At 38.0% G+C, this 22772-nt stretch overlaps 1 long non-coding RNA gene and 1 pseudogene across 1 annotated transcript in view; both read left to right on the plus strand.

Moving 5' to 3' along the window:
• The first annotated feature begins 4136 nt into the window (after positions 1 to 4136).
• On the plus strand, positions 4137 to 18467 carry LOC122328017 (annotated as a pseudogene).
• Positions 18468 to 20580: 2113 nt separating this feature from the next.
• Positions 20581 to 22772, plus strand: part of LOC122328039 — a 3212-nt gene continuing 1020 nt past the window's right edge. The window contains exons 1-2 of the long non-coding RNA XR_006247754.1: positions 20581 to 22618; positions 22724 to 22772. The exon at positions 22724 to 22772 is cut by the window's right edge and continues 66 nt beyond it. This is a non-coding gene — a long non-coding RNA (uncharacterized LOC122328039). The remainder of the gene's footprint in view (positions 22619 to 22723) is intronic.

A 22772-nucleotide genomic window follows, 5' to 3' on the forward strand; every position in this document is an offset into this window, starting at 1 on the left:
AATGGGTAAATAGTCCCACACACGATCATGGTTATATGGCTTGACTTGATATTGATCTATGGGATTTCTGTGGCTGACACGGACATCTGTGAGACTCTACTCTCTGATCACAGACCAATGCTCTTTTCCATACTTTTGCCAGCTCCACCTATAACCTTACCGCATCAAGCACGTTGGTCTTGCTTCTTAATTTCACACGCCAATTACATATTCGTCATATTCGCTACACTAACATTCTTGAAAACCTGTTTTCATTTTGTTGCAATGTATTTACAATACACTTTTCACATAATTACAATAGCTTTCTCCCCAACCTTGCACAAATGGCTCAATTAGTTACAGGCTTTGATGAAGGCCTACCTTCCAAAACGTTGCAATGGTTAGCTGTCCCATTGCATTGTGATAGGCAAACAGCTTAGTGTTTCAGTACTGCTACGCCCCTGGCCATAACAGCAAGTTCCATTATTTCGATATCAATTTGAGCTGGATACAGATCCCAAGAAAATTAATCAAGATCATGGAGAAAAAAAGGTGCTAATTATCGGATCTAAAAACCCCAAATGTAATAACCTAGAACCTAGAATAATCTCTGCTAATTCTTCTTCAGCAGTTAGGAACCTAGGCGTGCTGTTTGATAACAATCTTTCCTTTGAAAGCCATATTTCTATTATCTATAAAACTGCATTTTTACATCTCAAAAATGTTTATAAATTGCGATCTGTGAAAACTAGTAATTTATGTGTTTATGACCTCAAGGTTAGACTATTGCAATGCTTTATTGGGTGGTTGTTCTGCACACTTAATAAACAAATTCAGCTGGTTACAGCATGCCCTGGGTATGATTTCACTTCTACTCTCAAGTGCAACTCAGTGTCTCTCTTTCCGCACCACATCAAAGTAAGCAGCAGAAGGGAACTACAAACCAGTCATTTTATAATACGTTCTTTACGCAGGTTTCTGTAGGAAGCTCCAAACTCTGGTCAAGTCAGCTGTGACTTGAATAATGATGTGATTATATTGGATTGAGTTTGTCCCCATCTGTCTGTGCCATCTAGAGTACAAATTTAACATTTTTACAGGGTGGAAGGGGAATAGAAGTTGTTGTGAGACAAAGTATAGTATATATGCAGCCAACTAACTAGTGTTTCTCAACAGGTGAGTTGCGATGGAGAGTAGTATCAAAAATGACATCAACAACTAAAAAACGTTATAAATGTTTTTCTTATGCAAACATTTTATTATTAAAAAAGACGTGCATGAAACAAATGCAGTTTAATGTAAATAATGTAAAGTAATGTACTTTAATGTATGTTTAAAGTAAATAATGCCTGAGAAAAATTTGTTGTCCCAATTCAGTGCCTTTCCTGCCAGATGTTGTGCTGTGTTCATTGCACACTTTTCTATAACAGACACAAAAGCGCCAAGAAGCTCTTTTACGTCACTAAAGCAAAAAAAAAACTATGAGCATGCAATGCACAAAATAAAAGTACATTTACATTTAAATTAAATTTAACTGGTACTGCATGCGTTACCTGGGAAGGATTTACATGAAGAAATTATTTTCATTCTATTAAACTGCAGTTAAGTAGCCTTACTTTATAGACTGTTTATTCCAAATTAGTCATATTCTTAATTTTAATTTTAATAACTTATTTTTTCTTAAATAAATTTGCTTTGTGTTTATTTTCCATCCATTTATTTTCTAATAATATAATTGTGGCTTGATGATCATGGGAAACTGTGCCCCAAGGCCAATCCAATTAAGAACCACTGATTTAGCCTATACTGTCGTGCTAATTAAGTTGATTATCCGCACATACTTCACCTGTGCTGAATTGGTTGATTATCTGAATATGCTCCTCCTGAACTTGATTAATAATACAATCAAATTAAAATGTCTGAACAGTAATCAATGATGATTTTTAGAGAACATTTAAATGGAGTCCTTCCAAAAGCATGTTATCATTCAAACAGGAAAAAGATAGATACCTAATCCAATTGAAAAATTCTAAAATTTCATCAAAAGACTAACTACTAATACTAATTTACCTTGTACAAACTGCCAGTAACAAATGCCTAAATCACAAGATTGTATCTATCCCTCAGAGATATAATCCCAGAAATAGTAAAGATACTCAGTAGTCCTTGTGCTTCAACCACAGTACCTGTCTAAAGAATTTACGCTTGCAAACTACTCTAAGTACTAAAGCAACAAACCATCAAAAAGGCCAGAGAATGTCTGTTAGATCAATTAGACATGCTAAAATAATACATTTTGAAAGAAATATTACCTGGCCAGTTTAGCTGTGTTCCACTACTGAATGCCAACAACAGGAAAGCCGAACAATCAATTCTCAAACAGAACGCCTGTGTACCAGTTGCTAAAGTAAATAAAGCTAAGACAACCTGCAAACTGGTAATATAAAATTTTACTTTCTAATGACCAAACAAAACAATGACCAATCGATAAAGACCAACTGAATCAATAGCTTTCTACAATATCTTTTAAATATCAGAGTATCAGAGATGGAGTTGATTAAAATGAATGACCATCTGATATCAAAGCTTTGAACCTGACACCACAATAAAGCTTGTGACCTATGCTGACAAATGGCAAAGCCCTGATGGCATAGCTGACCGACCAGCTATATTTGTGTAAAGTCCTAATATGTCCACCCTAAGGAAAAAGACGCCTTCGAATTTTATTGTCCACATGTTCTCATCTTATAAGGAATCAACATCTTAGAATTTATTCCACAGCCTCCTGCCATCTTCTCATCTTCTTGGTGGTAGTGCTGGAACATATTGCATTTTACTTGAACGGCAAAGCAAAAGGACAGGGGCATGATCCTGCATTCATGCGTTTGTTCGTTGGTGGTTTCAATGATTTAGCCATCCAATAATCTTAGATTTATTATTTAATGCATTTAATTCACAACATCTCCTACTAGTCTTAAGTATTAGCTATTTCCAATAGGGATACACCAATATTGGTCAGTAGTTTGTAATGTCTCTAGTAAAATGTCTTTGTAGAATGTAGGGCTGTCTATTATAACACATTAACAAATTGCTTTGTTTTTAACGTTTTAGTTTAGTAACGTTTGGGGTCAAGACGTGTAACATTCAACATTGACCAAGAAACAACTGAACTAAGAGTGAGTAAGTGCTAATGAGGAAGGAGCTATCTAATAATGACTAACAGACAAATTAAAAATTAAATTAAACAGGAACAAAACCAAACAAGGAAACCCAGGAACAGGCAAACGTACCAAAAGTCCAGAACTGTTACAGTGAGAAAGTTATCAGCAAATTTTAACCTCTAATATTATAATGAACTAAATGTACTGTATAGTTTAAAGCATTATTTGGCATTATTTTTAGTCAAACCAAACCTCAGCATCGGAAGACACTATTCTACATAAATCAACTAACAGTATCGTGGAGAGTAATTAGAGTCGGAGCATCATTCATTTCCATTATTCATCTGTTCTGCTCTAAAAGCAATTGTCGCATAAAAATGTTTTTCTTCAGAATAAGTGTCACAATATGCACTATGACAACTGCTGTGTCCAAATTTGATGCTTTGTCACACAAAAAGCTTCCTAGGCCTCTGGGAACAGTATGCCAGTGACATTTGAGAGCTTCTCCACGGCTAAACTGGGCTCTACTGTAGTGCCAAGGCACTTGAAGAAGATTGTGCTCAACATAAGGCCCAAACAATGTCTGAACTCCAGTAACTGATACCTTCACATAACAACTCTTTCTCAAGGTTAAGGTGCTTGATCAGTAATTGCCAAAAATATAATTTTTATTCACAGCACTGAAGGCTTATTTTCAAGTATTCCTTCAATTCATTAAGGTGTCAATTCACCTCATCATAGCAAAACATTCCCTTGTCTTTAATACAATATTACCTATTCAACAAATGTTCTCTAACACAGGATTTCTTATTAATTTAACAAAAACTAAGTAGGATTAGGACAGTGATAACTTAATTTCTTTGTTCATTAATATGACACAGAAATAATCTGTTACAAAAAAATCCTGTCAAAACGGAACTAAAAACACATGACCAAATACAGTAAGTGTGTATTGCTGAGTAATCATTATTCTGTCTATATAAGACGCTGCTTCAGGCTCCTCTAAGGACTGACTGGAACTCAAACGTAGGTGAGTTGCTCGTCATGATCTCCTTCTGCTATTAACCTTATATCTCATACTTTAGATTGGTTAACCATCATACATGGTTATCAGTTGTAAGAGGTGACATTGTGGGGATGTACTGTACATTGGGCATGCTTTAAAAATTAATTTGACTGAATCACCCACAAGTTACAAATTCAGTGCATTTTTTTTGCTTTCCTCTTAGCATCTCCTACACCAGACACATCAGAAACATTCTCTCTGGAAACAACAGCAGGTATTATAGAGTGATAATGTGTTTATAAAAAAATTATTGTCTTTTATTGTAGAAGAAAGAGAAATGATCAACATTTGGTTGAACAGAGTGCAAAATGGTTATTATTGAGAGTGTGTGTATCTTTGATTGTTAATGGGTGAAAAGAGCCACACATGGCTGAAGGGAAATTAGTACTACATTAGAACATAGAAACTACTTATGTACAGCAACGTGATTGAACCACTGATTTTAGAAGGAATTGCTCTATTGTCATAAACAGAGTTTAAGACTTACCAATTAGCTTTCCGATCTGTAATTGAAACTCAACTAAAACTCAATTTCCTACAGAATTGCAATTCGGTCAATGAAATCAACAGTAAATGTGCAATATAGAACCAGAGTGGACGACCCTCAGCACATTCTCCTCTTCTCATTTGTAACAGTAAACCACAATCATGGGAGATGGTGAAATGGAGTGTTTCGGCCCGGCGGCCATTTACCTCCGGAAGCCAGAAAGAGAGAGAATCGAGGCTCAGAACACCCCCTTTGATGCCAAAACGGCGTTCTTTGTGACAGAGCAAAGTGAGATGTACCTGAAGGGTACTCTAGCTAGTAGAGAGGGCGGCAAAGCTACTGTCAAAACTCTGTGTGGGAAAGTAAGTACAATTAGAAAAAGTATTGCTTTTATGCAAAAATTTTACATGCCACCACAAATAAAAATTGGTCATATTTAGTAAAAGTCTCAACCATGTTGAAAACTTTTAGACAATCACAGTAAAAGAAGATGAAATCTTCCCATGAATCCTCCAAAGTTTGACAAAATCGAGGACATGGCCATGATGACCCACCTCAATGAGCCTGCTGTGCTGTACAACCTCAAAGAGCGTTACGCAGCATGGATGATCTACGTAAGTCTAAGTTAATCGTGTTTTATTTCTAGGATGAGACGACACCATTGTAAACCTGGACTATCTCTGTTTCAGACCTACTCTGGCTTGTTCTGCGTCACTGTCAATCCCTACAAGTGGCTGCCGGTGTATGACTCAGTTGTCGTGGCTGGATACAGAGGGAAAAAGAGGATTGAAGCCCCACCTCACATCTTCTCCATCTCTGACAACGCCTATCAGTTCATGCTCACTGGTAAGTGGAGTATATATTTTCATTCCAGTTTAGAAAAATTATTGTTTTTTTACTCATCATGAGCCTACATATTTAGATTGATACATTTTCAATTTGATTTACAAATTTGTTCTGCAGTTTAACTTAAAATAAGACTATGAACTTGTTCCAGACAGGAGAATCAATCTATCCTGATTACGTAAGTAGACTACAAAATGCTTTTTCTTTTTTTTTTTTCCTCTAAGGAGTGCACTCACAAAAACGTTTATAGCATTTTGATACTTCTGGAGACTGGCTGTAGATATGCCAATGCATAGTCATTATTCTCACAGGCATGTGCTGAAAAAAGCTGGAAAAACAAAAGTAATAAAATAGTTCCTGCTTGCTTACATTGTTAAATGTATACAAAGTTAAAATAGGGTGACCATAAGGACCATCCTGTCCAGGTTTTCTATATTAACTGAAATATCTAGGATTAGGCTTTGTTTGCATGCAGACCAATCGGTGTATGACATCAGTTCCTTATGTTATCAAAATGCTCTCAAGGTACTTTGAGGCAATACAGTAATCTTGTCAGGGATATGTCTGGAAAAAAGGTACATATGGTCACCCTAGGTTAAGAAAACATTAAAACGAGGCATGTGTATCTAATTATTGGTTCCATGTCCACTAAACAAGTAACCACAATGTCTGATGATAGTTTAAAAGAAAAAGCACTTAAAAATTAAATTTAACAATCAAGTAATTTCCAATATTCTAAAATATGTTGTTTTATTTTTCCTTTAACACATCAACTCAGTGGAGAATCTGGTGCAGGAAAAACTGTCAATACCAAACGTGGTGTCATCCAGTACTTTGCAACAATTGCTGTGTCTGGAGGAAAGAAGGCAGAACCTGTCCCTGGCAAAATGCAGGTAACTACATTAAACAATCATATATCATTCAAAGTACAGTGACAAAATTATTCTACATAATGAAGATAATTAAATATTCACCAGGGGTCGCTAGAGGATCAAATCATTGCAGCCAACCCTCTGCTGGAGGCTTATGGTAATGCCAAGACTGTGAGGAACGACAACTCCTCTCGTTTTGTAAGTTGCTTAGGTCAGATAAAATACATTTCACAAATTCAAGCAAATCCTAGAAAATTCTAAGCTGTTCTGAAGATTTTCATCTTTGTAGGTAAATTCATCAGGATTCACTTTGCGACCACTGGAAAACTGGCATCAGCTGATATAGAAACTTGTGAGTAAACCGTGTTATTCCAGATATTTTAACAAGTAGGCAAAAAGCTGATTAATTACAAGTGCCTTTTCTGACATTTTCTGACAGATCTGCTGGAAAAGTCTAGAGTGACATTCCAGCTGTCTGCTGAGAGGAGTTACCACATCTTCTACCAGCTCATGACTGGACACAAGCCAGAGCTGCTCGGTGAGAAATCTACAGGATTATGTTTAGGTATTTCTTTGTTTGAGAACACTGTTATCATGCAGCACATCAACTCTTTACAGAGGCCCTGCTCATCACCACCAACCCTTTTGACTATCCAATGATCAGCCAGGGTGAAGTCACGGTGAAGAGCATCAATGATGTGGAGGAGTTCATAGCAACAGATGTATGTGGACAACTACTTCCAGATTCTATGACATTGATATAAACATTACACAAATAAAATAATCTTCTATTTTGACTCTCTAATTAATAATAATAATAATAATAATAATAATAATAATAATAATGCAATTTTTCTGGTTGTTGTAAAAACAGACTGCCATTGACATTCTGGGCTTCACTGCTGATGAGAAAATCAGCATCTACAAGCTGACAGGGGCCGTGATGCATCATGGGAACATGAAGTTCAAACAGAAGCAGAGAGAGGAGCAGGCTGAACCTGATGGCACTGAGGGTAGGGTTTATTGTTAACATAAATCAGCATTCAATCATTGACTTCATTAGTGAAAATAATGCAAAAACTGTTCCTCCTCAGTGGCTGATAAAATCGCCTACCTCATGGGCCTCAACTCTGCTGACATGCTGAAAGCTCTGTGCTACCCCAGAGTGAAGGTCGGGAACGAGATGGTGACCAAAGGCCAGACAGTACCACAGGTGATCACTTACCTTTTCAATAGATGATGTTAGAAATGTTAGGAAACATTCAAAATAGCCATTTATATTTCACAATTAAGCTTTGGTATCAATTACACTAACTTTTGAATTTCTCAGGTGAACAATGCAGTTTCAGCTCTCTGCAAGTCTGTCTATGAGAAAATGTTCTTGTGGATGGTCGTCCGTATCAATGAGATGCTGGATACCAAGCAGCCAAGACAGTTCTTCATTGGTGTGCTGGACATCGCTGGATTTGAGATCTTTGATGTGAGCATCAGTCATTAATTTAAGAACACAAAAGATGACAGTCAGCTGTAAAAATTTGCCTCTATTCATCAGTTCAACAGCTTGGAGCAGCTTTGCATCAACTTCACAAATGAGAAACTGCAACAGTTCTTCAACCACCACATGTTTGTTCTGGAGCAAGAGGAGTACAAGAAAGAAGGTATTGAATGGGAGTTCATTGACTTTGGTATGGACTTGGCCGCATGCATTGAGCTCATTGAGAAGGTAAGAGGATATTCAGTAAATTTAATTTACTATTCACATTGTGACTGTACTTGAGGGTGAACATTTCTTCAACAGCCAATGGGCATCTTCTCCATCCTTGAAGAGGAGTGTATGTTCCCCAAGGCAACAGACACAAGCTTCAAAAACAAGCTTCATGATCAGCATCTGGGCAAAAGTGCGGCTTTCCAGAAGCCCAAGCCTGCCAAAGGTAAAGCGGAGGCTCACTTCTCTCTGGTGCACTACGCCGGGACTGTGGACTACAACATTGTTGGCTGGTTGGACAAGAACAAGGATCCACTGAACGACTCTGTTGTTCAACTCTACCAGAAGTCATCACTCAAACTGCTATCCTTCCTGTATGCTGCTCATGCTGGTGCTGAAGGTACAAATATCTGTACTTAATTTGATTATAAATCCTGATTTATTAAAAAGGAAATAACAATAATAAATAAATTATTAATAATAATTAACAATTACTCATTTCAATGATATAAAACAGCCGAGGGTGGTGGAAAGAAAGGAGGCAAGAAGAAGGGTGGTTCTTTCCAGACTGTTTCTGCACTTTTTAGGGTAAACACTTTCTTTCTTTTAATGAGATGTGATGTTATTCTCAAGTAAAGTTTATATTAAACATTTGTACATTGAACATAAACCTCCATTAAATGTTTCCACAGGAGAACTTGGGTAAGCTGATGACTAACCTGAGGAGCACTCACCCTCACTTTGTGCGCTGCTTGATTCCTAATGAGTCCAAGACTCCAGGTAAACTTACTAAAGACTCATATGTCACAATTTTGAAAATATTTCAGAAACTTTAAGAATATTTGCATTGCAGGTCTGATGGAGAACTTCCTGGTCATCCATCAGCTCAGGTGTAATGGTGTGCTGGAGGGTATCAGAATCTGTAGGAAGGGTTTCCCCAGCAGAATCCTCTACGGTGACTTCAAGCAGAGGTAAAGACACAAAGCCCTAATTCCAGATGATACACCATCTTATGAATATGTTTTTGTAGCTTATAATACAAATTTTGGGTTCACTAAAACATTAATCGTTCCTTAATGTTGTCCAGGTACAAAGTATTAAATGCTAGTGTCATCCCTGAAGGACAGTTTATTGACAACAAAAAGGCTTCAGAGAAACTCTTGGGCTCTATTGATGTTGACCACACACAATACAAGTTTGGACACACCAAGGTGAGCTACATTAAACTCATCTCTACATGGAATGACTTTCACAATATACAACACATACACACTAATATACATACACACACATAGATAAATAAACAGGCACTACAATACAATCTCCAGGAGGGCTAGCAGTAATACACTTTTGTCATCATGGGTGACCTTGAACTGGTACAGCAACTGGTTAGAACAAACATACCTCCAATAATAGAAATATGAAGTCAGGACTAGTTTGCCTGGGACAAATAAAGCCAAAGTCCCTTTTGAGGAAGCAAGCCAGTAATTTACCACTGAAGGTTTGATGGATTATGACTGCAATGGCAGCAAAGGTGATTACAATCTGTGATGAATGGTAATTTATAATATTAAATGAACTGATTAAATGAAATAAACAAGCCGTGGAAGTGTGCTCATAGCTTTATGAGCACATTTTCAGAATGATCGAATGTCTGGCAAGTGTCTTATAAATGGACACTCGCTGAAGAAATGTGTTTTTATTGAAGTTTGTCACATACAATGGTTCATACTGGCATCAACCTTCACTATGACAAATGAACTGTACAGTATATATAGAAAATCGAGATTCAGTCAGGATTAATGGTCTTCTCAATGCTGAGAAATACAGGCAGATACTTATTTATCATACAATACTATGAGGGAGGCATATGATTGGCCCCTAATTCATTATGTAGCAGCACGACCCCAAAACATACAGCCAAAATCATTAAGACCTATCTTCAGCATAAAGAAGAACAAGTAGTACTGTAAGTGATGGCATGGTCCCCACAGAGCCTTGATCTCAACATCAGAGTGTCTGGGATTATATGAAGAAAAAGAAGGATATGAGAAAGCCTACATCCACAGAAGATCTGTGGTTCGTTCTCCAAGATGTTTAGAACAACCTACAAGCCAAGTTCCTTCAAAAACTGTGTGCAAGTATACCTAGAAGAATTGCTGCTGTTTTAAAGGCAAAGGGTGGTCACACCAAATATTGATTTGATTTCTATTGATTTTCTATTTTGTGCATTCACTGCATTTTGCTCATTTATGAAAATAAATGCATAACACTTACATTCCCTGATGGAAAAGGTCTGGTATTGCCAGTGCTCACTAGGGATGGAGAGTGAGAGAGTGTCAGTGATTCTTCACTTGTATGCCCCCATTCTCCACCAGTGTCACAGGGTGAATCATCACCCAACAGAGAACTCAAAAATAAAATACCAGAGAGTGGTTTTATTTACAGTGAGTCGGAAAGAAATAGTGCAACAGGTACAAACAGTGATTGTGGTGCTCTTGCTCTCTCTCTCTCTGGTGCAGTGGGTCTGTGAGGTGCTCCATGCCAAGGGGCCAATCAATCACACACTGCTGTCTAAAGGAGGACAAGAGAAATGGCGTTAGTTCATATTCTCAGAGTTAGTGCTCGTCATCTGATGTACCTCGCGTGGCTTATTATAGCGAGGCCATGATGAGTTGCAGGTGTGACCAATCAGCCTGTGATAGGATTCCTCTCTTCTTACAGGTGTTCTTTAAAGCTGGTCTGTTGGGTACTCTTGAGGAAATGAGAGATGAGAAACTAGCAGAACTGGTTACCATGACTCAGGCTCTTTGTCGTGGCTTCCTCATGAGAAGGGAGTTTGTGAAGATGATGGAGCGGCGGTGAGTGAAATTTTCAACATGATTTACCAAAAGAAAATTAAAGTTGAAAATGTTTTTCAAACAAAAACCAGAAACTTTTTCCTACAGAGAGTCAATTTTTGCCATCCAATACAACATCCGTTCATTCATGAATGTCAAACATTGGCCATGGATGAAGCTCTACTTTAAGATCAAACCTCTTCTGAAGAGTGCAGAGACTGAGAAAGAAATGGCAGCCATGAAGGAGAACTTTGAAAAAACTAAAGAGGATCTAGCAAAGGCATTAGCTAAAAAGAAGGAGCTTGAGGAGAAAATGGTATCACTTCTTCAGGAAAAAAACGACCTTCAACTTCAAGTAGCTGCAGTAAGTACTTTGGTTATTTTCAAAGGTTCAAAGTTAAAATGCTGAGGACTATTTTCTGGTTCAGAGTAATTCAATGCGTCTACTGTACCTATGGTATGGCAGCGAAGCTCCTTATTACGGTTTACTCTTACCCACAGAGTAATTTCTTTAAATCAAATTATATCCTACAGCTTGAAAAAAGTCAATAACTACATCTATTTCATTGAACAGGAAACTGAAAACCTCTCTGATGCTGAGGAGAGATGTGAAGGTTTAATCAAAAGCAAAATCCAGCTTGAGGCCAAACTCAAAGAGACAACTGAGAGACTAGAGGATGAAGAGGAACTCAATGCTGAACTGACTGCCAAGAAGAGAAAACTAGAGGATGAATGCTCTGAACTGAAGAAAGACATTGATGATCTAGAGCTTACCTTGGCAAAGGTGGAGAAAGAGAAACATGCAACAGAAAATAAGGTTAATATTCTTTTCACATCTTGTATACACTGCTGAATTGGGATAGTTACCCAAAAAACGAAAAATGTCAACACAAAACTTCTATTAATCTTTGGAACACAAATTAAGATATTTTGATGGAATCTGAAAGTTCTCTGACCCTCTCATAGACAGAAAGGGTTCATACATGAGATGCTCGACAAAGTAGTTCTGTGACATCAGTCTGTCAGCTGTAATTTTACAAAGCTTTTATTCTTGTGGGTTCATAATATTACAGTTGACAGACTGATGTCACAGAACTACTTTGTCAAGCATCTCATGTATGAACCCTTTCTGTCTATGAGAGGGACAAATAAGATTGTCGCTTTTGTTCACATTCCTGGAGAAGCTGAAGCTACAGTACATGGTTTGGTCGCACTCAAGCTCAAAATCGTCTCGCCAAGCACATTAAGTAGGCAGATAAAAAGTATGTATTCATCTACATACGATGAATGTAGAGCTGCTGGTCCCGTTAGTTTCTTTATCGTCAGAGCTGCTGCTTGAAATATTTATGTTTTTTGTGTGTAAAAGGTTTTGACAAGCATGTCTCCGAAGGTGAACAGAAGGTTTCCGATTTGAAAAAGACATTAGGGTGTTTAATTAAATTACAGGTTTTTCAATTTAAAAAAATATTAATTTAAAGCCCTTCAGAATGAAACTAATAAACAATATTTCCATTTAGGTGAAAAACCTGACTGAGGAGATGGCCTCTCAAGATGAAAGTATTGCCAAACTGACCAAAGAAAAGAAAGCCCTCCAAGAGGCACATCAGCAGACTCTTGATGACCTTCAGGCAGAGGAAGACAAAGTCAACACTCTGACTAAATCTAAGACAAAGCTTGAGCAGCAAGTGGACGATGTACGATGTTATTAATTCATTGTCTTATTCTTATGAATAAGAAATTACATTTGTTTCTCTATACCAGATATTCATGCCCTGGTCTCTATAACAACAGCTCGAGGGCTCACTGGAGCAAGAGAAGAAGCTCCGTATGGACCTTGAGAGAGCCAAGAGGAAGCTTGAGGGTGATCTGAAACTGGCCCAAGAGTCCATAATGGACCTGGAGAATGACAAACAGCAATCAGATGAGAAGATCAAAAAGTGAGCAAACATGTTTGACCTTTATAAAATTACACAAATTAAGTATTTGGTTTTAAGTAAAGGTTTTTACAAAGTAGTACAACACAGAGGGGACGTCGTGTCCCAATGTTTATAGAATCGAGTTTATTACTCAAAAGGTTGTGGGTTTAAGTCTCAGGTCTCTCTTCAGCATTCTCCAGCACTCTCTTTCCCATCAAAACAATGACAGAGGTAAGACCTTGAGCAAGGCAGCAAACCTTTATTTCCTTTTCCTACTTAAAAAACAGGAAGGATTTTGAGATAAGTCAGCTTCTCAGCAAGATTGAGGATGAACAGTCTTTGGGAGCACAGCTTCAGAAGAAGATCAAAGAACTTCAGGTAACACTAACCCTATTCTTGTCTATGTGAAACTGTAAGGATTTTTGGATAGTTGGACAAATGCATATACCAAGTCTCACAAAATGTTTTCACCTCATTTAGGCCCGTATAGAAGAACTAGAGGAGGAAATTGAAGCGGAAAGAGCTGCTCGTGCTAAAGTGGAGAAGCAGAGAGCTGATCTCTCCAGGGAACTTGAAGAGATCAGCGAGAGGCTCGAGGAAGCTGGTGGTGCCACTGCTGCCCAGATTGAGATGAACAAGAAGCGTGAAGCTGAATTCCAGAAGTTGCGTCGTGATCTGGAAGAGTCCACCTTGCAGCATGAAGCTACAGCTGCAGCTCTCAGAAAGAAGCAGGCAGACAGTGTGGCTGAACTTGGAGAACAAATCGACAACCTCCAGCGGGTCAAGCAGAAGCTGGAGAAGGAGAAGAGTGAATACAAGATGGAGATTGATGACTTGACAAGCAACATGGAGGCTGTGGCTAAGGCAAAGGTATAATTTTTCATTTTAGCATCTTTAAATATTATTAATTCCCACATGATTCACAATAAAGTTAAAAAAAGTTGAGTTTCTTAAAAGAAAAGTTTCTTAATTTACTTAGGCAAACCTTGAAAAGATGTGCCGTACATTAGAAGACCAAGCAAGTGAGCTGAAAACAAAGAATGATGAGCTTATAAGACAACTTAATGACATAAATGCCCAGAGGGCAAGGCTCCAAACTGAAAATGGTACGTAAATACTAAACATACCACAAAGTTAGCACAGCAAGACAAAAAAAATGTATACAATACCCCAATACTGAGCTCATTCAACTTACTTGTGACTCTTTCTGTCTTATAATAGGTGAATTTGGCCGTCAGCTGGAGGAGAAAGAAGCTCTTGTTTCTCAACTGACAAGAGGCAAACAGGCTTACACTCAGCAGATCGAGGAACTCAAGAGACATATTGAGGAAGAAATTAAGGTGTGTACCTACCAAAAAAAAACCTTTAAAAGCAGAGTGTACAATAAGAACAAAAATATCAGAAACATGTTTTTGTCTAACTTTAAGGCCAAGAACGCTCTGGCCCATGCAGTTCAGTCTGCCCGCCATGACTGTGATCTGCTCAGAGAGCAGTATGAGGAGGAGCAGGAGGCCAAAGCTGAACTCCAGCGAGGAATGTCTAAGGCCAACAGTGAGGTGGCTCAGTGGAGATCCAAATATGAGACTGATGCCATCCAACGCACTGAGGAGCTTGAGGAAGCCAAGTAATCAAAACACAAAATGCTTTTAATACTATACATATAATAAATATTAGTTAGATATCAGTTCATACCACTTTTCAGGAAAAAGCTTGCCCAGCGTCTGCAGGATGCTGAAGAATCCATTGAAGCAGTGAACTCCAAGTGTGCCTCACTAGAAAAGACTAAACAGAGACTGCAGGGTGAAGTAGAAGACCTCATGATTGATGTGGAGAGGGCAAATGCATTGGCTGCCAACCTTGATAAGAAGCAGAGAAACTTTGACAAGGTAGGAAATAATCTCAATTTAAATCTTGAAACTTGGACCAATTAACAATTACATTTCTTTCATTTCCAGGTCCTAGCAGAGTGGAAACAGAAGTATGAGGAAGGCCAGGCTGAACTAGAAGGGGCTCAGAAAGAAGCTCGTTCTCTCAGCACTGAGGTTTTCAAAATGAAGAACTCCTATGAAGAAGCTCTTGACCACCTTGAGACACTAAAGAGAGAGAACAAGAATCTGCAACGTAAATTACACTTTTATATGTACATAAAAAAAAAAAAAAAGATTCAAAAAGATTTACAGTTCTGCTTTTAAATCTATTTAGAAGAGATATCGGACCTCACTGAGCAACTTGGAGAAGCTGGAAAGAGCATTCATGAACTGGAAAAGGCAAAGAAGACAGTAGAGTCTGAGAAAGCAGAGATCCAGACAGCACTCGAAGAAGCTGAAGTACTGTTACTGAAAACTGTCAATCAATTAATTTCCCAAGAGCATTAGGTTATTTTCCTGTGAGCTATGATTCATAGTCATTACTATCCATCAGGGAACCCTGGAGCATGAAGAGTCCAAGATTCTTCGTGTGCAGCTGGAGCTGAACCAGGTGAAGAGTGAGATTGACAGGAAGCTTGCTGAGAAGGACGAGGAGATGGAACAGATCAAAAGGAACAGCCAAAGAGTGATTGATTCCATGCAGAGCACTCTGGACTCTGAGATCAGGAGCAGAAACGATGCCCTGAGAGTCAAAAAGAAGATGGAGGGAGATCTGAATGAAATGGAGATCCAGTTGAGTCATGCCAACCGCCAGGCTGCTGAGGCCCAGAAACAACTCAGGAACATCCAAGGCCAACTCAAGGTATCTTTTTGAGGAATGGAGAAATTCAACTTCATTCAAGTTATTGTTTGACAATATGAACATGATACATTAAAATTAAGTATGATTTGCAACTAACAAAGAAATAACATTATCACAGGATGCCCAGCTCCACCTTGATGAAGCTATCAGAGGACAGGAGGACATGAAGGAGCAGGTGGCCATGGTGGAGCGCAGGAATAACCTGATGCAAGCAGAGATCGAGGAGCTGAGAGCTGCACTGGAGCAGACAGAGAGAGGCCGCAAAGTGGCAGAGCAGGAGCTGGTTGATGCCAGCGAGCGTGTGGGACTGCTCCACTCACAAGTAAAGAAACAATATTAACACTAGGAGCAAATTTTGATCAAATGAAAAAGTTCTAGTTGGATGTTCGTAAACTACCTGCTTATCTCCCACAGAACACAAGTCTTATAAACACCAAAAAGAAGCTTGAGGCTGATCTGGTCCAGGTTCAAGGTGAGGTGGATGATGCAGTCCAAGAGGCCAGAAATGCAGAGGAGAAGGCCAAGAAGGCCATCACTGATGTGAGTATTTACATTCTTTTACCGTATTCTAATTTAAAGTAGTTTTTTTCAGTTACCTGCATGTGGTTACAAAGGGAACATTCACAGGAGACATTTCTTAAAACTTTAATTGTCTTATTCTTCAGGCTGCCATGATGGCTGAGGAGCTGAAGAAGGAGCAGGACACCAGCGCTCACCTGGAGAGGATGAAGAAGAACCTGGAGGTGACTGTCAAAGACCTGCAGCACCGTCTGGATGAGGCTGAGAGTCTGGCCATGAAGGGTGGAAAGAAACAACTCCAGAAACTGGAGTCCAGGGTAAATTACAAGCTGAATGTAGTCTTTGATGAACTGGCTATATTAGAGTATTTACAGTTGACAACATGACTCTCTACTGAAGGTGCGTGAGCTGGAGACGGAAGTTGAAGCTGAACAGAGACGTGGTGCAGACGCTGTGAAAGGAGTGCGCAAATATGAAAGGAGAGTGAAGGAGCTCACCTACCAGGTAAAGATTCAGAAATTTACATTTCATTATAAATTACATAGTGCACCTAATAACATTGACTTACTTACACTCAAAGACCGAGGAAGACAAGAAGAATGTGACCCGACTGCAGGATCTGGTAGACAAGCTGCAGCTGAAAGTGAAGGCCTACAAGCGCCAAGCTGAAGAAGCTGTGAGTTTAATGTCAAATGTCTTGAGTGTGAAGTTTTAACATTTTCTATTAAATACATTCAGTGTCAGGAGTGCAATGCTCTGAAAGGGGTTGGATATCTTGTGTCATCCTTACAGGAGGAGCAGGCCAACACTCACCTGTCCAGGTACAGGAAGGTGCAGCACGAGATGGAGGAGGCTCAGGAGCGTGCTGACATCGCTGAGTCCCAGGTCAACAAGCTGAGAGCCAAGAGCCGCGAAGCTGGGAAGGTAACATTTAAATCTAAACTACCATGATAAGCGTTGGGTTGTAAAGACAGCAAAGAGCAAACCTGTTAGTTTAAATGGTCCTACCAGACAGCTACAACAGGCTGACCGATTGAACAACTATGTACAACTTTTTCTTGCTTATTCATCTGTAACTCACTGAACGGCACTTTTGTGCAGGATAGTGTTCACAAAACACATAAGTGATCATTTCAACCCTTTGCCTACTGTGTGTGGGACAGCTGATGAACTGATCAAAAATCAATTCACTGTTCACATGTGTTTGACGACTATATTAGTAACAATTTAGTATTTCCTCCTGTTTCATTGTTGGTTTCCTCTTTTACGATCATTTTAAATAAGAATAAAAACAATAACAACAACATGTAAATAAGTTCAAATATCCATTCAATAGCTATTATTTACAGAATATTGCAGAATTTGAATTGATCAAAAAGTAGGTTACTGTGCATATGTGTTTTACTATAAAATATAGTAATAATATAGCACTTTCTCTTGTTTTTGTTCTTGGTTCTCTTTTCTTATTTAGAATAAAGTTAAAAACATGAAAAGAAAAAAAACAAATCAATTCAATGTCCTGAATATTCAGGAAAATTCGGGATGGATCATAAACTTTCAAGTCCAACATTTTTCAAATTTACAGTAGATCTCTATCTTTAAGCCCTTTCAAGTCACAAGCTTTTGAAATTTTGATGTGAAAATTCAATGTAAAAAAAGACAGTTTTGTATAGTTTTGTTTTTTCCTCTTGTGTCCTTGATTGGTGTTTTTTCATTATTTGTTTGTATTACTATTATGATAATGCTGTTAGGTCATGTGACTTTTTGATCACCTAAAGATAAAGTGGCACAAAAAGTGGCACATCAGTGTTGTTCATTTGACTGATGAAGAGCCTGCATGCTCGAAACGTCACACACTTTGCAAAAGTTTTTTAAACAAATTTTTATATTTTCGGCACTTTGGTGTTGCCGACTTTACATTTAAGAGTTGGTTCTTAGGTCTTAGGTTCTCAGCTTGCTCTTCCAACATTTTCACGATAACGTTAAAAGCGTTTTTCATAAGGTTTGCGATTACCTTTCCATCCTGGTGCTCCACCTTCATCCTTCTGGCAGAGTTTATCTGTTCAAGTGTATGTGCAATTGAAAATTGTATGGAAAATTGATGCTCAGGAGCAGCACAAAGAAGCTCTACATATAAACTGACTTTCATAAAGTTTAGCGAGTCAATCTTTATGTTTAAGATCCTAATGTTATGTTTGAGAACTCTAATGTGTTCTCATTTTCAGGGCAAAGAAGCAGAGGAGTGAGGGACAATATCCAGACAGAGTAGCATGTCATCATACAATATGAGCTGCTTGTGAAATGTCAGAGTCCAGTTAGCATCAATAAAGGTACACCTGCAAACTTCTTGCTGTTGTGTTTCTGTTAATATCAAGCATTTTCTTAAAGCTTTCCATTATATGGGATCAGAAGTGTCTGCACGAAAAAGGGCAAAACATTCTAAAACACAGGATAATTAAATACTTTTGCCAGAATTTAGAAATGCCAGCTATTTATCAGGTATACATCATTACAGAAGAACATTACATGATATTCATATTCACCAGATGGTTTAAGGACAATCACAATTAGAATAATAGCACAGTAAGTGCACTAAAAGTCATGCTAGCATTCAGGCATTACTGTTCTGTGTTAAACTGTGTTAAAGCAACTATTAATGTCTGGTCTTGGAAAGAGATTTAAAATTTAAATGTAAAAATGTAAATACAAACATCACATAAGGGATAATAGAATGATAAATCAAACATACCTTTCTAGTCATCTTCTTAGTTGTTCGTTGTCCATGGTGAGGAGCATCATTTCTTTTTTACTTCATTTAACTAGGTCTACTTATTATTTAACCTCCTAGTAACGCCCTAGCAACCACCTCATATAGCTTAGGAGCATCTAGTAACCGCCCAGAAAATCTTATTACCTCAGAACTCAAATAACAATGTGTTGTTTTATGAAACTTTTAACCTGCTTCAGCTGCAAAGGATCTTAAACACAAAGATGTAACCAATCACTAGCAAACAGCCCTCAGCAGTAACTCATTCTATCAAAAATAAATGAGCACATCATTCTTTATTTTTAGATAATGAACTTATAAAGAAAAGCTGTAATGACCTGTGGATTGACACTGAACCTCAGCTGCAACACTTTATATTGACTTTCTGCCATTTGAATGTACAACTGAATCATGGCATTTTATATAAAGCATATTTAAAAAAAAAATCAAAACATAAAAGGATATACATAAAGTATAACCTTATAAAGTTTACATCCATGTTTGAAGTCATTTTGCCAATTGATAAAATAAAAAAAACCTTACCTCACATCTCCCACAAAAACCTACCTGTGGATTTCTGTCGTGTGGAGGAAACATTGATACTTTCTCAAAATACCTCACCCATACTTCAAATGAGTTATACTTAAAGCCTGCCCTCGGAGAAGTACTGAGAATATTGCAATAAATTATAGCAACACCTCCCCATCTTGGGCGGACTCATTTAAAGTAATGTATTTGCATTAATCGCATGAAATAAGAAAACTTTTTAGATGCAGCATCATGGTTTTCTGTACCAGTGAGCATAAAGATGTGTCTTCAGTCAGTCGTTTCCCATCATGCTTTTGGTCAGCGCAGTCAGTGGAGATCAACTGGGCTCTACTGCTCAATCTGACCAAGCTTTTATGATGCTTTTATGACTAGATGATGTGGAGGAGGAACAAATAGTTTTAAAATTTCATTTTTGAGAAATGCACCAAAGCACCTGAGAAAAACTGTATAACTTGACCTGTGTTCTATTAATAGACCTATTCTAAAGCCATGATGGGCTGGTGTTCAGTGAAGTAATGAGTGTTTGTCCAGAGTTAGTGTGAAGCACTGAGGCATTTTAAATGTGTTTTGGTGTGTAACGTAGAGAAATGTGTGTTGTGTTTTACAAAAAGTGTTTTATAAAAATTTAAAACTCAAAAGCAAAAGCAGAAAATTAGTGTATGTTTTTGTAGATTAGGGGTCTGCTGTTTGAGTCTCAGCTTTCAAAAACTGTGTGACAAGCAAAGGTAATATTGTAAATTTGTGCTAAAACAGGTAAATTAGCAACTAAATATTTCTTTCCTATAATGAAATTGACTAATGCATTGTTACCGTCATCATGCTAAAATTATATCTAAATATGTTACAGTTTAAGTAATTGCACATTAAGTAAATGCACATTGTCCTCTTTCCACATCTCCCCCTGTACAGTAGAGAAGAAGTTCTGCATGTTCTTTTCTATCTGCGTCAAGCCACTTTATCTGACTATAAAGCCTTGGCCTAGTTGCATAAACTGCTAAGAATAGTCTTGTGAGTCATCAAAATGTATTCTTTACGGCTGTTCATAAATGTTTTTAGGACAGTTACATTAAAATGTAAACTGATCTGATTTGATGGTCCTTGAGCTGCTCATAAGACACAGTCTTAAAATACTGGCATAGACTTAGATGCAGATGGCCCCTGGTCTCATTAAAAGAAAATAGTTGTTAAAGGTAGTTAAATTTCTTCTACGTATGTGTGTGTATTCCTGTATTTATAACACATATTGTTATCCTTCTAAATAAGATAATAACAGACCATTTCAATCTAGTGACAATAATAGGGTTGCAAAACCCTACTGGATTTTTCTGAATTTTTTTGCACTTACCTAAGCCAAGTAGATGTCAGAGAACAATGCCACCTTTAAGACCTTTAAGTTGTTCTCACTCATGTTGTCCAGCAGGTGGAGATCTGTTAATGTGTTTGACTGGAAGATCAAGAGGTTTGAGCAGCTTTATGGATCTATCATGGCATTCTGTGTCTGTCTTTACCACACCGCGAGACACAGACAAACTCAGAACATTAATTGGCCATAAGCACCGTTTTTAAACATAAATTGATGCTACCCCCAAATAACATTCTGTTTACATTGCATTTACATTTATTCATTTATCAGATGTTCTTTATTCAGAGCAACTTACAGTTGAGGAATACAGCAAATGATAAACATGCGAAGTGCCTACTATAACCAAAATAATAGGAAGGGACAACAGGTAATAAGAGAACAGAAAAAATGAAGGCCCTGAGCAGCTGCTCATTAATTAGCTCAGTTTTTGCCAGGCTGAGCTGCGGGTGATGTTGATTTATCAATAATTAGTTGTCTGAGACATAGAGATGCATGTCATTAGCATAGCAATGAAAGGAAAACCTGATTAATGAGTCCCAGTGATGAAGTGTATGCTGAGAAGAGGAGGGGTCCAAGAACCGATCCCTGAGGAACCCCAGTGGCCAGACCATGTGATCTGAATACCTCCCCTTGCCATGGCAGAGAAGTAAGACCAGTGCTGTGTTAAAGCCTTTGCAGGGCCCTGGGCTAATGATGGTCATACGCCGTATGCCTGGAAATACAGATCAAACCGCATTCTCGTACAGAATGCTTTTCTGATGCCTCAAATATAGGCCAATTCCATATGATAAGGAACAGTTGGCTATTTAAAACCCTGGGTAAAACTCACTCAATATACAATAGATGGTATTAGATGTGTGTACAGATATGTTATGTAAAAATGCATATAAGTATATTTGTTAAGTAAATAAATGTATAAATAGTGAAACACATTTAACTCTCTACACAACAATTTTCTTTGTTGAAAAGCAGGATTTTTCCCAAATGTTCTAGTGACCCTGGTGCAATGTTTACATGTGAACAAACAGCCAAACTGTAGAAAAATATAACTGTGTTCATGTGGAAATAGACCTTTAACCACCATTCAACGTCCAAGATTGTTAGTGCTTAAAGCTGGTTAGCTAAAAGCTACTTCAGTTTCATAACTAAACAAACCAATTTTAGATCCAAAAGTGCATAATTAAATACATAATCTGTATATTTCTATTCAATTCTATTTAATACCCCTGTTTGATCCCAATTCCAGAAAGATATCTCTCCATCAGTATCAGGAGTTTCACTTCCACGCTGTCAGCTGAGCAGAACTAAGCATGATGGGAAATGAAGCTCATGTCATCAGATGAAATACATTTTTTGGTCATCGAACATTCGTGCTAAACTCATGACATATTTCTATATGCTGTTATTTTAACTGTGCATTTGACATTAACAGTGAAAAACACCCACATACATGAATGAATATAGGATGTTTGTGAGGACCGTCTGATGGGCGGGGCCATGGCTCTGAGGGGCGTCGCTTGTTCTAAGCATCTGATGCAGGTAAAGATGTTCATCTAGATTCAGCTCAGAGCTTCTTTCTCCTTATGTAACATATCAAAGCTTGTCTTCTGTTTCTGGCGGTAATCAGGTGATGTGTATAGTTTTCTTTTTATTTTGGCAATGGGTTTCTGCTACAAGTTTCGATGGGCACGTTGCAATGGGCAGAAACATTATGGATCCTGGCCAGTTCGGCACCAAAATTCATCCATTTCAAAGAGGGGTTTGGACGAACTGACAGTGATTCAACTGCGGGAGTACAGCTCTATGACCTAATGCAAGGTACCACATCAACTCAAGAATAGTCAAATTTCCCACTTTAGCAGCCACCAGTGGGTGGAATGAAAAGTCTCTGATGACAATCTACCGTCTTCCCAAAACCACCAGCCCTCTAGAACCATGACCTGAGCCGATTATACTGGACTCCAAGAGACTT

Source organism: Puntigrus tetrazona, chromosome 22 (assembly GCF_018831695.1).
Source record: "Puntigrus tetrazona isolate hp1 chromosome 22, ASM1883169v1, whole genome shotgun sequence".
Lineage (NCBI taxonomy): Eukaryota > Metazoa > Chordata > Actinopteri > Cypriniformes > Cyprinidae > Puntigrus > Puntigrus tetrazona.